A 14,590-nucleotide genomic window follows, 5' to 3' on the forward strand; every position below is an offset into this window, starting at 1 on the left:
AATCACTAAAATGTCAACACTCTCTCCATACTCACTCAGTTAGTTTGCATCAGATTGCACATTCTATCTCAACTCACTCACACACACACACACACACACACACACACACACACACACACACACACACACACACACACACACACACACAGACTTTTCAGCTTTCATACATGCATTCATTCACTTTTTCTCTCTCCGATCTCTCACACAGTCTCTTCTGCTTTAATACATGCATTTACTCTCTCTCTCTCTCTCTCTCTCTCTCTATCTATCTCTCTATATTCAGTCCATTCAATTCCAGTCCATTCAGTGTGCCACTGAAAATCATTCCATGTGCCACACTTTCTAGTGGAAATATAAGTTTAAAATGTTATTATTCCAGCCAGGCTTTTAATTACTGTATTTCAATATTAAAATCAAATCAATACAGTGTTTATGGTATGGTACAGTATAGGGTACAGTATTTGTCAGGTCTATTTTTAATAGTAACTCTCAAGCAACCAGAAACTACACTTACCCAGCATCTACCAATCCCCATGGGTGCCAGTCAACTGAGAAGTTACTGTATGTCTAACCTAATGAAGCAAGCAGTGAGTTATATAATGGATGGCAAAATCTGAATTATAATGTACTAAAGTATCAAAAGACAATAGGAGGATATAATTCATGCAAAGTATTTGAAGATGGTGATTGTTTTGGTATGTACAAAGAAGTAACATAGAATGCTTAGATCAGTTGGTTCAATCTGGTGTCTCAGTTCTAACTCCATCAGACTTGAATTATCAGATTTTGGATCAAAAATTAAACTAAGGTAACAAAGAAGTCCATTTTAGAATCTTCTCTCATGGTTTCTTGTAAGGCAGTGTTTTCTGCCTCTTTCACTCCAAGCAAAAGTGAAGGGATTTCTCTGTATTGCTCTTCTCCCAGAAAAGGTAAGTTCATGTCAATATTTGGTGTAACTATTAGTTGTTCCTTCCTTTTTAAAAGTTTCTCAAATAGTTCTGTCTGGGACTCTGTGTCCATCACCATCCCCACCTATTTTCTTTAGACTTTTATTGCCTTTTTTTTCAGTGTGTGCTACTTCATTAATGTCTTTTCCTTATTCTTGACATTTCTTTTCATCAGAGCACCTGGTAGGGGCCTTCTCAAAGGTTGAAGTCATCCAGTGGAAAATTATTTTGCTACAAACTTTCTGTCTTTTTTTTGTACACCTCTTTTCCCAGACTTCTCTCTCTCTCTCTCTGTCTATATCTCTGTCTCTCCCTGTAGTCATCCATTGGCTTCTGGAAGGGTTGTAGTCTAACTCTAACTCTATGGTTATCCTTGTCCCCTTAAGGTTCTCCAGTACTAATCCTGGGCCCTTACTGGAAACAAATTATAATTTCCTGTCTATTTCTGAGGAAGACAGGTCTGCCTTTCAAGCTGAGAGCATGGTTTGCAAAAAGCACTACAACTTTCCCTCTGTTTCCAAAACTCTCTTCAGTGAGGAAAATTCTTCCCAATTATCATTTCGTAACTTAGACATGGCACCCCTACAACAGGATGTAGTGTTCTGCCAAGCTCCAAAAAACATTCTAAGCTTGTTTCCTGCCTTTCCTGTAACCAGTCTAGTCCAGATACAGATTTGATGCATCCAGGACTGTTTGTAAGCTTCTCAACCCCCTAAGACTTTCTGTCTTGGAGGGAAGCCTTCTAGCTTATCAGTGGGAGTGGTAAGCACTAGGTAGCCTATCTACCACAAGAGTGGTTTCTGGTCCAGAAATTGTAGTTTATTGGCTGTTTGGGTAGTTTTTCCATCTCTTTCAACTTTCTGGTCTAAAAGCCCGCATTTGCGCTTGTCTTCTGCCTTTCCTGTAGCTAGTCTAGTCCAGATACAGATTTGCTGTATCTAGGACTATCTGTAAGTTTCTGAGCCCCTCAAGACGTTCTGTGTTGGAGGGAAGCCTTCTAGCTTATCAGTGAGAGTGGTAAGCACTAGGTAGCCTTTCTACCACAAGAGGAGTGGTTTCTGGCCCAGAAACTGTAGTTTATTGGACATTTTTTTCCATCTTTTTCAACTTTATGGTCTAAAAGCCCACATTTGCACTTTTCCCGCCTTTCCTGTAACTAATCTAGTCTAGATACAGATTTGCTGTATCCAGGACTGTCTGTAAGCTTCTGAGTCCCCCAAGCCTTTCTATGTTGCAAGGAAGCCTTCTAGCTTATCAGTGGGAGTGGTAAGCAGTATGTAGCCTATCTACCAGAAGAGGAGTAGTTTCCGGCCCAGAATTTGTAATTTATTGGTTGTTTGGGCAGTTTTTCCATCTCTTTCAACTTTCTGGTTTAAAAGCCCATGTCTCCATTTGTTTCCCACCTTTCCTGTACCTAGACTAGTCCAGATACAGATTTCCTGTATTCAGGACTGTTTGTAAGCTTCTGAGAGGTGTCAAAGTCTACAATTCAATTCTTCTCTTAGATCTGCATGTTCTCTCCTCTCCTGCACTTTTACTAGCTTATTAGTCTAACACTTTACCATACCAGACTTCTTGTAGCAGTTATTGTAGCACACAAAAGTGCTACCAGCACTAAATGTTCTAAAAGGAAACATCTTCAATACTTACTATTAATGCCCACTCCTCCAAGCATGTCTAAAGGTCAGTTCCCTGTGCTTTCTCCTATTAATCTGGTGAACTTGGGCATCCTGAGGCAATGTAGCAACTGCCTCATGTACACCGACAACCCTCTCCTCTTACCTCCCAACACTCAGACTTGCGAGAGATGCACTTCTATATCCAAATTGGAAGCCACGCATTCTCCAGCTAAAACCGGAATAGCTGGTCAAGAGGAGAAGGTCAGAACTTGCACCACACCACATGGAACACATAGCCCTCTAGAACACACAGCAGCACTGCCTTCACATAAAAACACAAACCACACAGATCCAACTTCACGGAGGGTCTCAAAAAAAATCTACCCAAACAGCAGCGACCTCCAAGGCAGAAACACACTTTACCACCACAACACAACACTAATCATGAGACACATAACTGTCCTAAACAGTGTGCCACTCAACCAAAGCCCCTAAGGCAAAACAGCATGCCCAGCACACTAGTCAAAGGTGACTTGATAGTGAGGCACACTGATGTCCCACTCACTAGGATGAATAAGGAAAAAGTAACAGTCAGCTACCTGACAAGTGCCAGGATCCGCCACATAATTCACACACTCAGGTCCCTCAACAACAGGTACAAATATGACTCTGTTATTGTACATGTGGGTGTGAATGACCTGAGACATACCTCCCTGCATTACATGAAAAGAGACACGGAGGAGCTCTTGGATTATGTAGTCCAAGTGGCTATGACCCTAGCACTAAGCAGCATCCTACTATCACCCTGAATGATACCACAGTACAAGCAGAAAATTATTGACTTCAACAATTGGTTAAGTTTCTAGTGTCATTCCAAGGGGATCCAGTATCTGTGTGCCTAGGCTGACATGATTGACGGACATCAATGCTTTGCCAGATATGGCCTGCATCTGTCACCCCTGGTCTTCCGGATACTGGTCAAGGCTCTTGCCACCCCTATAGTGCCTTCTTTAGGCAGTGTTCCAAAGACCAAATTACCACCATAACAGCTACAAACAAATGCAATCTGAGGGTCATGCTACTCAATGCTAGAAGTCTAAATCTCAAAATGCACTTGGTCGAAGCACTCCTTAAAATGGAGAACATCGATATTTGTGTTGTAACAGAGACCTGGTTCAAGGCAGCAGAAAGAACCCCACACTACCAGGCTATAATTCTTCCAAACCATTTGGCCCCATAACTTGGACCAATGCTCCAAAGGCAGTGGTGTTTCCTTATTCATAAAAGATGCACACACCTCCAGACTGGTAGCCCAAAATAATGCATCAGAGATACTTCAGGTGCAGCTAACATTGGGTAAGACAGCGATTCAGGTCATAGCCTGTTCAGGGGTGGCTCGTGGCATCGGACTGCCGGACTGCAGCCCCCTCAGAAAATGCAAGAATAAATGAAAATAAAAGAATAAAAGTACCTTTTTTTATTTTTTAGTTTAAAACCAACAAATTTGTAGCCAGGTCTCTCCGAGTCCATACTGAAGTATATTAGCGCAAGACTGTAACCGCCTCGGTTGCAAGCGGTTTTAAATAGATTTTTTTTTTGTTTTTATTGCAGCTCGGGGGAGTAATTAAGGCATCATTGTGATGCCCAGAAGTCTATGCGGTTCAAAACTGCATAGAATTGGAAGGGGCTCGGACTGTGACGTCCGCAGGCACGTCATGATGTGCTTGCTGGGCTAAATGCTGCTGATTGGTTGTCGCTCTCTTCCCAGGCTTTATGTGCTGGGAAAAGAGCGAGAACCAATCAGTCAGTGTCAGTTGTGGACTGTTTCTGTTTCGTGAGAATCGTGACTGTCAAACAAACGGGATTAGGAGTTGTTGAGGACCGATTATTTTTTACTTTGCCGTTGCAATTGCATTTTAATTTTTTTATTTGGACACTGCAGTATTTTGTCAGCTGCTGAAGAAGGAAGAACAACAGAAGTCAAGAAGAAGAACTGAAAAAAGAAAAACTGAAGAAAGAAGAAGGAAGAAAATAAGTTAGAAGAAGAACAGAGTGAAGGTAAAGTAAGTATACTCTTTGGCTCCCTGATGGGTGTATGGCTGAGTCTGACAAAAGATTAATAAGAACCAGCAGGATTTGTGGGTACATTGGACAGCTGATTATATATAGTGTACCATGTTAACTGGTTAAAATTTAATTTGTACTGTTCATGTGAACAATGTATGGGAGCTGTTGTATGTAAACCAGGCAGATTAAATGATCAGCATTGTAAAGGATAAAAGGAAGGCCACTGTGCACTGCAGAAGACAGTTACTAGTGTCATGCATGTTTGATTGCAGAGATCACTGAAGAATTACCATCAACTTGCATCAAAGTTCAAACAAATTAGCCATACAGAGTGAGAACATCAAGACTGTATCAAATTTGTCTGAGGGAGTTCTCTAGTGCAATGAATCACTCTTAAGTCGTTGCTGTCAAGTTTTGTACCTAGTAACTGCATTTAACAAAGGTTTCTTAAACATAACATGATATCTTAAAAATGTACAAAACATTCCATTTTAAACATGAGATCCTGCTTTTACAGGCATCACTTCAAACATTGCAGTGGTGAAGAACTTCCAGGAGCATAAACCATCCTTCAAGTAACCAGACCAAGTGTTCTATGTACCTTAAACATTATTTTTTGTAGGGGGGCAAAGAAACATGAAACATGAGGTTTTACTGAAGGGATTAACAGTCATTGTCTGGTTCTAAGTGGTTTAATTGGAAACAATTACTTGGATATTTCCTACCATTTAGACTCCATCTATAATGAATGTTTTATAGCATCCTCTTTCAGTAAAGGCATTCTGTCCACTTGCAAACTAAAATTTCTGTAAACTGTCTAAGTATGAGTTTGTGTGACATTTATACAGAGCAACAGACATATTTTCATTTTTTTTCATAATGTGCTCTAGAAAATGGATGCATAGACACCACCCTGTCTTACCTAAATAAAATGTCAAACAAAATATGACATTTGATGTGTCTGTAGCACTAATCCTGCCATTTAAATGATATTATAATTACAGATAATGTAGTCACTTTACTAGTGGAGAACACCATAAGCAAAAAATGGTACTGATACACTGAGTTTTATATATGAGAGAGCCCTTAGCATCAGACAGCAGGTATGACATCCATCAGTAATGTAACAGAGGTTGGTTAGCATTAGGGGCATACATAATTGCTGTATTGCCAGAAATGTCTTTATCACCAAATGAGAGTATAGCCTGCTGTTACAATTACCACAATTTAGCTTCAACAATAAAAATCAGAGGTAGCTGAAAATAATACACAGATTTATCCTGCTGACACCATTCTGAAAGCATTCAGTTATCTGCCAAGAAGTAGTGGGGCAACATTTTTCCTTAGCTTTCTGCTTTACAAAATCATCCAACAAGGGCATTGCCCACCATTGAAAACAAAGCTTCCCATCAAACAACAAATGTACCCCAAAAGAGATAATCCTGATGAAGTGATTCCATTGGTTAGACCCCTGTTCAAAACAGCCGTACGTCAAATAGCTTTTTTGCATACTTGGGCCTGGACTTTGAAATCACTTATCAGTTGAGGTAAGGAATCTAGATAATTTCCTCCTTTTTAAGAGCAAACATTGCTTTAAAGAAAGTTTATGTAATATCATGTTAGTAAAAGCAGGATCTGTCACGAATGAATGAAAAATGTAATATAGATAAATACATTGTCCATCCTGATTCTGAAAGGATATTACAGATACTGTGATTGTGAAGCTGAAAGAGAAATTTACGTTGCATTGTGCAGTTTGTTTTGCCATTTTATGTAAGACAGAAAGGTGTCTATAGTCTGTATGCCACATACAGCTGCATGTTTGTAGCAGGAGGGTTTAGACAGTTTGTTTTTAACTAAACTGTTATTAAAGACAAATCATTTATGAAAAATAAGTGATTAAGATAATATTTTTTTCTTAGCTTCTTAATGTGAGAGCATTTGTTCGTAGGTATAATTATTTTTTGGAGCATTTTTTCTTTTTTGATTTGACATCTTCGGGATTATTAAGTGTCAGTACATTACTTGAGTCTACAGAAGGATTTGGAAAAAGCTGGCCATTTGGGGAGAAATGTGGCAACTATGGTTCACTGTGGACAAATACAAAGTGCTGCAGCTGGACCGTAGCAATAAGTTTCATCTGTGAAAGAGCTGGAAAAAGATGTGGTAGTGTTGGCTGCACCTGTTCTGAATAACCAGAAACAGAATGAGAGGGTCACCGCAGCAGCATATGTACTGTTAGGACGTGGAACACTGCTATACCTCTATGCGATATTATGAGAAATATAGGATAGCTATGGCACAATCCACACTGCCACGAATGATATCCATGCCATTTATGTTGTCAAACACCTATGTATGTAGTGTGTGCATCACCAGAACAGATAGCACACGTGCATTGCATCTTAAATAAGTAGCTACATGATTAATCCTGATTAATAAGTGTAACAAACAGAGATAGGGACATTTGTAATTCACATATTTCCGCACTGTCGTGAGATGCAATGGTTTAGCCAAAAGTATTTTGTTTTGAGCTGCTGATCTTGCCTTTGCATAGTTTTATTTAGACCTTAAAATAAGATGTGATTTTACTAGCAGCTGATCTCTGGTGGTACATAATGGGTGTAATGTGGAACACTGTTTTTGTCAGGCATCTAAAACTGTGGCTGCTAAGAGGCACACTCTAGTCTAGGAAATTCCTGCTGTGTGAGTTGTAATATTGGAGTTGTCAGTTGTCCTATTCAGCTTGAAATATTCCAGCAATTGAAAATAATGAGAAAGTAGTGACAGTGTTATTGGCATTGCTTGCAGAGCAGTCTAATACATTGTATTAGAAGCTATAACATTATGAAATGTACCTTAGAAATTATACAATTATGAACAATTTACAGTATTTACTTATGAGTTAATTGATTTTGGCACTGTAATGAGACAAGGGTGTTTCCAAACTTATCCATTAAAAATAAATAAATGGAATGCTTTTGCAGGTAGAATATTCTCAGGCTAGAATAATACAGTCTTCTAACCAGGTAACCACACCTTTTATTTTTTTTTTAATTATATAAAGATCTGCTGGAAAGTTATCTGCTCAGATTTTTTCTTTGCATAAAGCCAGTGCTATTTTACAAGTTGGAAAACTAAGCAACAGTGATGAGCATTTCTGCAACATTCTGAGGTTCACTTTGAGTTTCAGATTTCATACCCTACAGAAAATTCATACTGATGCAAGACCTACTGAACTTTCTAAGTTTGTAAAAGCAGCATTTAAAAATTGTCTATATTTTTTGGACCTTTGTCCTACTTTTATTTATGGCCTTATCCAGATTTCTTGCTCTGAGGTTGAGTATATGAAATGTGTCAGGGCCATCACCATCAGCCAGAGGTGTTTCAAATTGTGACATACTTGTTGTACCCCCACTACCCCATGTAGTGACTTTAGATGTGTGCAGGCAAGGAGCACTTAGAGTATCCAAGGTAGACACAAGTACAGTCATGGCTTTAAATCTGTCCTTTATTTTGCAGAATGTTCTGGTTTTCTGTCATATTTTTATACTGTTGATTTATGCTTCTTATTATTCAAAAAATGCATGGTGTCGCAGTGCCCTGTTGCTCTGTGTTTAAGTAGCAATGCTTTAATGACCATCAAGTAAGCTTGTTGGAGATTGTAAGATGCAAGTAAGCTTTAATAAACATACTGTTAAAGAATTACCAACATTGAAAGCCTTTTTGTTGTTGTCATGCAGAGAATATTTACATAACTAGATAAGGTATAAGCCTTAGGTATTGAAATGCATATGACAGTATTTGTAATAAAGGACAGGATTACAGTATTTTCAGAAGCTCATTACATTTGTTGGTGACTTGCAGTTATCTTTGCAGGCTTTACCTGTAAACTAAACAAAATGCCAATCTATCATGTGTGGTCCATAACTTGTGCAGTAATCCTTTAAGCAATTTATCTTGAGCTTGTTTCTTGTTTGCTGTTCATTTTTTACTTTGATCATGTCTTCCCCATGAAACAAAAAGATAGTTGTTGTCAGGCAGCAGGTCTTTTTTGGATAAAGAAACATTTTTCCAAGTGGGGGTATCACAGAGATTGCTACTTTCAGCATGTTACTTGGAAATTTTATAAAGCTGAATATAAATTATAATTAGAACTGCAGTGCAAGGAAAAGTGGTTTGAGTTGAGTGCTGCTTGTTTTTTTTATACTTGATTTTGACTGGCATTCCAGTAATGTATTTAAAAAGTAATTTATTTTTTCATACCTCACAACGTTTGTATTTCCATCTAGATATTAAGTAAGTTGTCATGTAGCCAATGCATTGAAATATTTTTTCCTTCTACACTTCATTTTGTCTTGATTGGACTCTCGTAATTATGGGTGGCACCCAGGGCAGCGTATTTAATTAAAGTTCTAGTTGTTGTGGTTTTGAACATAGCTCCACCCCTTTCAAGTTGGCCACACACCCTCCCATTGGCCCCACCCATTTAGCTATCTCCTGCAGCCCCCCTTTAATTTGAAGTCACCAGCCGCCACTGAGTCTGTTACACGTCTCCAACCGTGTCCCAAGACTCACACTCCATGTTCCTAAGCACCCTCGAGAATATTAGGGTCCAACTTAACACTCTAATAGTAGCTGACTTCAACTACCCCTCTATTATCTGGGAAAACTACTCATGTACCAATACACTTGCCCAGCATTTCCTGGAATTCATTAATTCCAGTGCCCTGGACCAGCACGGCCTTACCCCCACTAAAGGTAGAAACATCCTTGACCTGGACATTACTAACATGGGCGACTGTTGCTCTACACCAATAGTCAACTCCTTCCTGGTTAGATCTGACCACTGACTAATCACCTTGGAAATCCACACCCCTCCAATCCCCCATCCCCCCACAAAGGTAACCACCATGAAAAAATTCTCCAAAGCTAACCTTGTGCTCCTAAAAATAGAGGTGGCTAACTTCACCGCACCCATGCAAATGGAGAATAGTTGCATGACCGCCGAATCATACAGCAATGCACTGTATGAACACATACACAAATGCATGGATCTTGCCATACTCAATAGAACCAAGACGGTCTCCTCCAAAAAAAGAAGCCAATCTGGTGGTCCCTTGCCACAAACAAACTCTACAACAAAAGGAGGAAACTGATGTAGAATAAAGTGAAGTCCTAAGACTGGAAAAACTCCCTTATCAGCTTCAACAAAAAGTTGAGATCCCTCATCAGATCCACTAAAGCTAGCTATGAAAGCAGAATTGCAGCAGATAGTAAAGAGAACCACAAGGCCTTTATAGTTTTATAAAGAATCCCCATGGCAATACCCAGATTTGCTCTGAGCTACTGCACAATGGTACCTCCTATACCAAGCCAACAAATACAGCCAATATACTGGCCGACAGATTTAGTGCCAACTTTTCCCTTCTCTCCTCCCCAAAGGACCAATCACAATACCAGTAGATTGCCAGGCACCCAGTATTACTGCTGTGCAGGTTAAAATAGCACTGTCCAGGGCCAAGAATACAGCTTCTATGGGTCCTGACAATATCCCTGGATGTGTTCTACATGAACTGCAGAGTGAATTGGCACCTCACCTGTGTGCCCTGTTCAATCACAGTCTCACCTTAGGCTTTATCCCTACTGAATGGTGCAGTGCTACAGTTATCTCTCTCTCCAGAAAAGAGGAGCAACTACAGACCCTGGGAACTATCACCCCATTAGCCTGACAAGTCTGATATGCAAATCTATGGAATGGTATCATCATGGACCCAATAAACAAGGATATAGGAAATCTCCATTCTCTGGATCCCACACAGTTTGGTTTTGTGAAAGGTAGATCATGCTTGCTCAACTTGGTTGACATCTTTGAGTCAGTCGAGCTGTGGATGAAGCAAGGTGGTTCATACAGCCTACCTTGATTTGGCCAAGGCCTTTGATACTATTCCTCACTCAGGAATCTAGAAAAACTCACCAAGCCAGGCATCAACACCTATATTACTAGGTGAGTTGCAAACTGGCTCACAGATGGAACACACAGTGTGAAAGTAGCTGACTCCAAGTCGGACTGCTGACCAGTCATGAGTGGAGTCCCACAGGGATCAGTCCTGAGTCCTCTTCTGTTTGGTATCTACTTCTCAGAAGTCCTGGCCAACTCGAAGTAACTCTGGCTGACAAAGTTTGCAGACAATTGCAAGTTGGGAGTCATTATTAACTCCCCAAGTGATGTTGACATCCTACAGAAAGGCCTCACTGAGACCAACAACTGGTGTCAGAACCATGGCCTTAAGCTCAATGCCAAAAAATGTGTCATCATCTCCTTTGGTAAAAACCTAGTTCCCATAAATTACCACATCAATGGTAGTCCACTGAACACAGAAGGTGTTATACGAGATCTGGGAACACAGGTTGACAGCAAACTCTGTTTTGACCACCACATTGCCATTGTAGTCAGAAAGTCCTTCTATGTGGCATATCGCATTACTAAGTGTTTTGCATCCAGGAAGAAAGAGGTCATTGTCTTCCTCTACTCTTCCCTCATTAGGCCAATCATTGAGTACAATGCCCCATTTGGCATGTACCTCACTGGATACCTGCAACAGCTGAAGAGGCTGCAAAAGTACCTCACAAAGATGATCCTAGGCCTTAAACACTTGTCCTATATGGACAGACTCAAAAAACTCCAATGATTCTGTCTCATAAAGCCTACTTAGAGGTGATCTCTGCTTGACTTACAAGGCCATGTCTGACGCAGCTCTGTTAGAAATGCTACATCTAAAGAAATCCCAATCCCTCTGCACCACATGCTCCAGAGACCTCAACCTCATCACTACAATCAACAGAATGTGCTAAAGGGACAGGTTCATAACCGAGAGACTGCCAGTGCTATGGAATAGACTTCCCATACATGTCAAACAGAACACCTCACTGGCCTTCTTCAAGAGAAATCTTGATGAGTGGCTGGGAAATAGAAAGCTTACTTCAGGGATCACTTAAATGGCTCTACTCGATAAAGGCACTGGGAACTAAGGTCGGGTGGCACGATGCCAGGGTAATCCTATGGGCTAGGCTTGTAAAGGCTCCAGGGCCATTAGCCTTGTACACATCTATGAATCTATGAACCTAAGCTCAGTCAATGGGATATTATTTTAGCTACAAATATACTGCTCCTTCATGAGGGTGACCTTACTATCAAACACAATAGTCCCCTACAGTCCCCTCATATCTGCTAATATAAGACACTTAATTTGGCAGATGCTCAGTGACAAGATGCAGTTTCAACCATTTTGGTAAATACCTTATCACAGTATGTAAGTTCTACATCATACACAAGCTTATCAACATGTTTCGCCTTCACATCTGAATTGACATTATTACAAGGCCTTATGATGTCCCTTTCCACCAGGTTAATGAGTCTCCCTTTCATCAACAGTAAAAACAACCCCTGCACGTACAGCAATTGCACGGCTTGAATTCCAACTAGAAAAACAGCAAAGTAAGCCAGCAAACTGTGACGCTGAACAATTCAATATTTAATGTATATCAGCAAAAGAAAAAAGGGAAAAAACAGACTGGTTTCGGCTAATATAGTTACACTGAAGAAGGCTATGTAACTATATTAGCCGAAACCGATCTGTTTTTTTTCCTTTTTTCTTTTGCTGGCATGCATTAAATATTGAATTGTCCAGCGTCACAGTTTGCTGGCTTACTTTACCGTTTCTCCCCTTCATCACCCAGGACTAAGCTAACTCTCCCTGTCTAATTCTCACTTTCACAATTATTGCAACTTTTAAACATAACTATCAGCAACTTGCTCTATCATTTTTATTCTCTATTTCTTACACATTCATGTCCCTAGCTTTGCAATAATTATAATATCATGGACTTTTTTTTAACAATAACTAAATGTTTCTTTGATCGTATTGCTTTACCATTCTTCCTCCTGGTGTTTCTCCGGTCAGGTCATTCCCTGTACCAATGTATTTATATTTTTACACATAGTACATTGTCATGATAATTATGGTTACAATTATTCAACTTCTTGTCTGTTATGCTGGAGCTTTTCTTCTCGGGACACTGCTGAAAAATGGTCTTGTATGGCCCTGGCCCAGTCAGACTATCTTGGTTAACTGACAAAATAAATAAATGAAGTAACAATATTTAAAAATGTGGCCCTTTTTCAGAAATTTTAAACAATGCATATGTGTAGGTAACCTCTTTCTTTTAATGGGAGAATATTTGGTTTCTCTAACCACTTCCTCCTGCTTATATACACTTTCTTGGCATAACATCCTTCAAGAGTAAAAAAAAAAATTCTAGTCATTTTGTTTGGAGTGGCATGCACACTTTTTAATTACAGCTTGCCATGTCCATTTAAATTTATTACCTACCAATATTCCTGTGATTGTTTTCTTATGATTTTGACTCTGTGGGTCTAACCATTAAATTACTATGTGCTTTAATTCTGACATCTGAGACCTTTATACTTTTTTTTTTTTTTAAGTCCCCTCATACAATCTGCTAATTTGGGTCTCTGCTGCCACCCCGCCCAACTTGACCAAGCACAAATTTCTTCACTTTCTCATAGTTCTCGTAGTCTGCACCTTCCATAATACTGAAGGGGAGTCATTTTCAGTTGTGCAGAAAATATTCAAGCTCAAATTTGATCCCATCCTTCCTGACAAATGACCCACTTTAAAATGATTATGTAAGCCTTGAAGTCCTCTTCCAAGACCATCAGCTTCAGTAGTGGCATGGCTGTTGGCATAGCAATGGATTTTATGATTGCTACTATTTTCCTACAAGTGGCAGTGACTGTTTAGAGGCATTACTCTACAATAGCTATCTCATTAGTAATACAGATTAGTCACTTTCTCTCACAAACTCAGCACAGGATTTTGAAATGTGTACATTGGCAATAGATGATTTGGTTACATTATGTTGATGCAACACCCTAACATCATACAAAAATAGGAAACAAGGGGTTGAGGACAATGATGACACTCCCTCAAGCAGAGAGCACAATGACTAAAGACACAAACACACCTCCTTAAATACAGCCTAGCCCTTCACATATAGCACAATGACCAGCAGTAGGTATACTTTGCCAAACAACATGACATTCTCAACAATATGCAACTGCAGTATGCCAAAGTGTAGCATGTAATGCTGTGAAGTGTTTTTCAGTACCACAAACTAGAGAAAAATAGACCCCCTAAAGGGAAATTATGTTTACCTGGCATAAACAGCTGAAACCTGGACATTAGGAAAACATTTTTATCTGAAGTTTAATACCTGCTACATCCACCAATTTTGAATATTAAAGCAGCAGGCATGCTAGTCTTTGGCATAAAAATGTCTATTTTACAGAATTTAAGTGAATGTTGATTTTACTAAAAAATAAAATAATGACTGTGGTCAAAACAAAAGTAATTTAGAGTATCTTGTACAAATGAGTTGCAGAATATAAATGAAATTAACACAAAATATGTAGTTCTTGTCTACATTCAGGTGATGAAGTACCAGGTAACATTCCATTTAAGGGGGTATTAGTTACTCATAGATTCAATGTAAAGTATCAAGTAATATCTTTTGGCTTTTCCCAGTTAGAGGTCGCCACAGCGGATCAGTGGTCTGCTTATAATTGGGAGTGGATTTTTACGGTGGTGAGTTGCTAGCCCAGTGCCCAACCTTCAAAGAAGGCACACCCATTCACACACCCACCTACCTGCATGTCTTTAAAGTTCATTCAACCACAGGGAGGACATGCAGACTCCACAAAGAAGTTGCTCCAGCTGAAAATCAAACCAGAGAACCCTTGCTATGAGGAGACAATGCTAACCTCTGCACCACTGTGGCCTACATATTATGAAAACATACAGTAATACACGTTGTCAGAGAACATCACCACACCATCTAACAACACACACACACACACACACACACACACACACA

The sequence above is a fragment of the Protopterus annectens genome, chromosome 4.part0 (assembly GCF_019279795.1).
Source record: "Protopterus annectens isolate FY-2018-M chromosome 4.part0, PAN1.0, whole genome shotgun sequence".
Taxonomy (NCBI): domain Eukaryota; kingdom Metazoa; phylum Chordata; order Ceratodontiformes; family Protopteridae; genus Protopterus; species Protopterus annectens.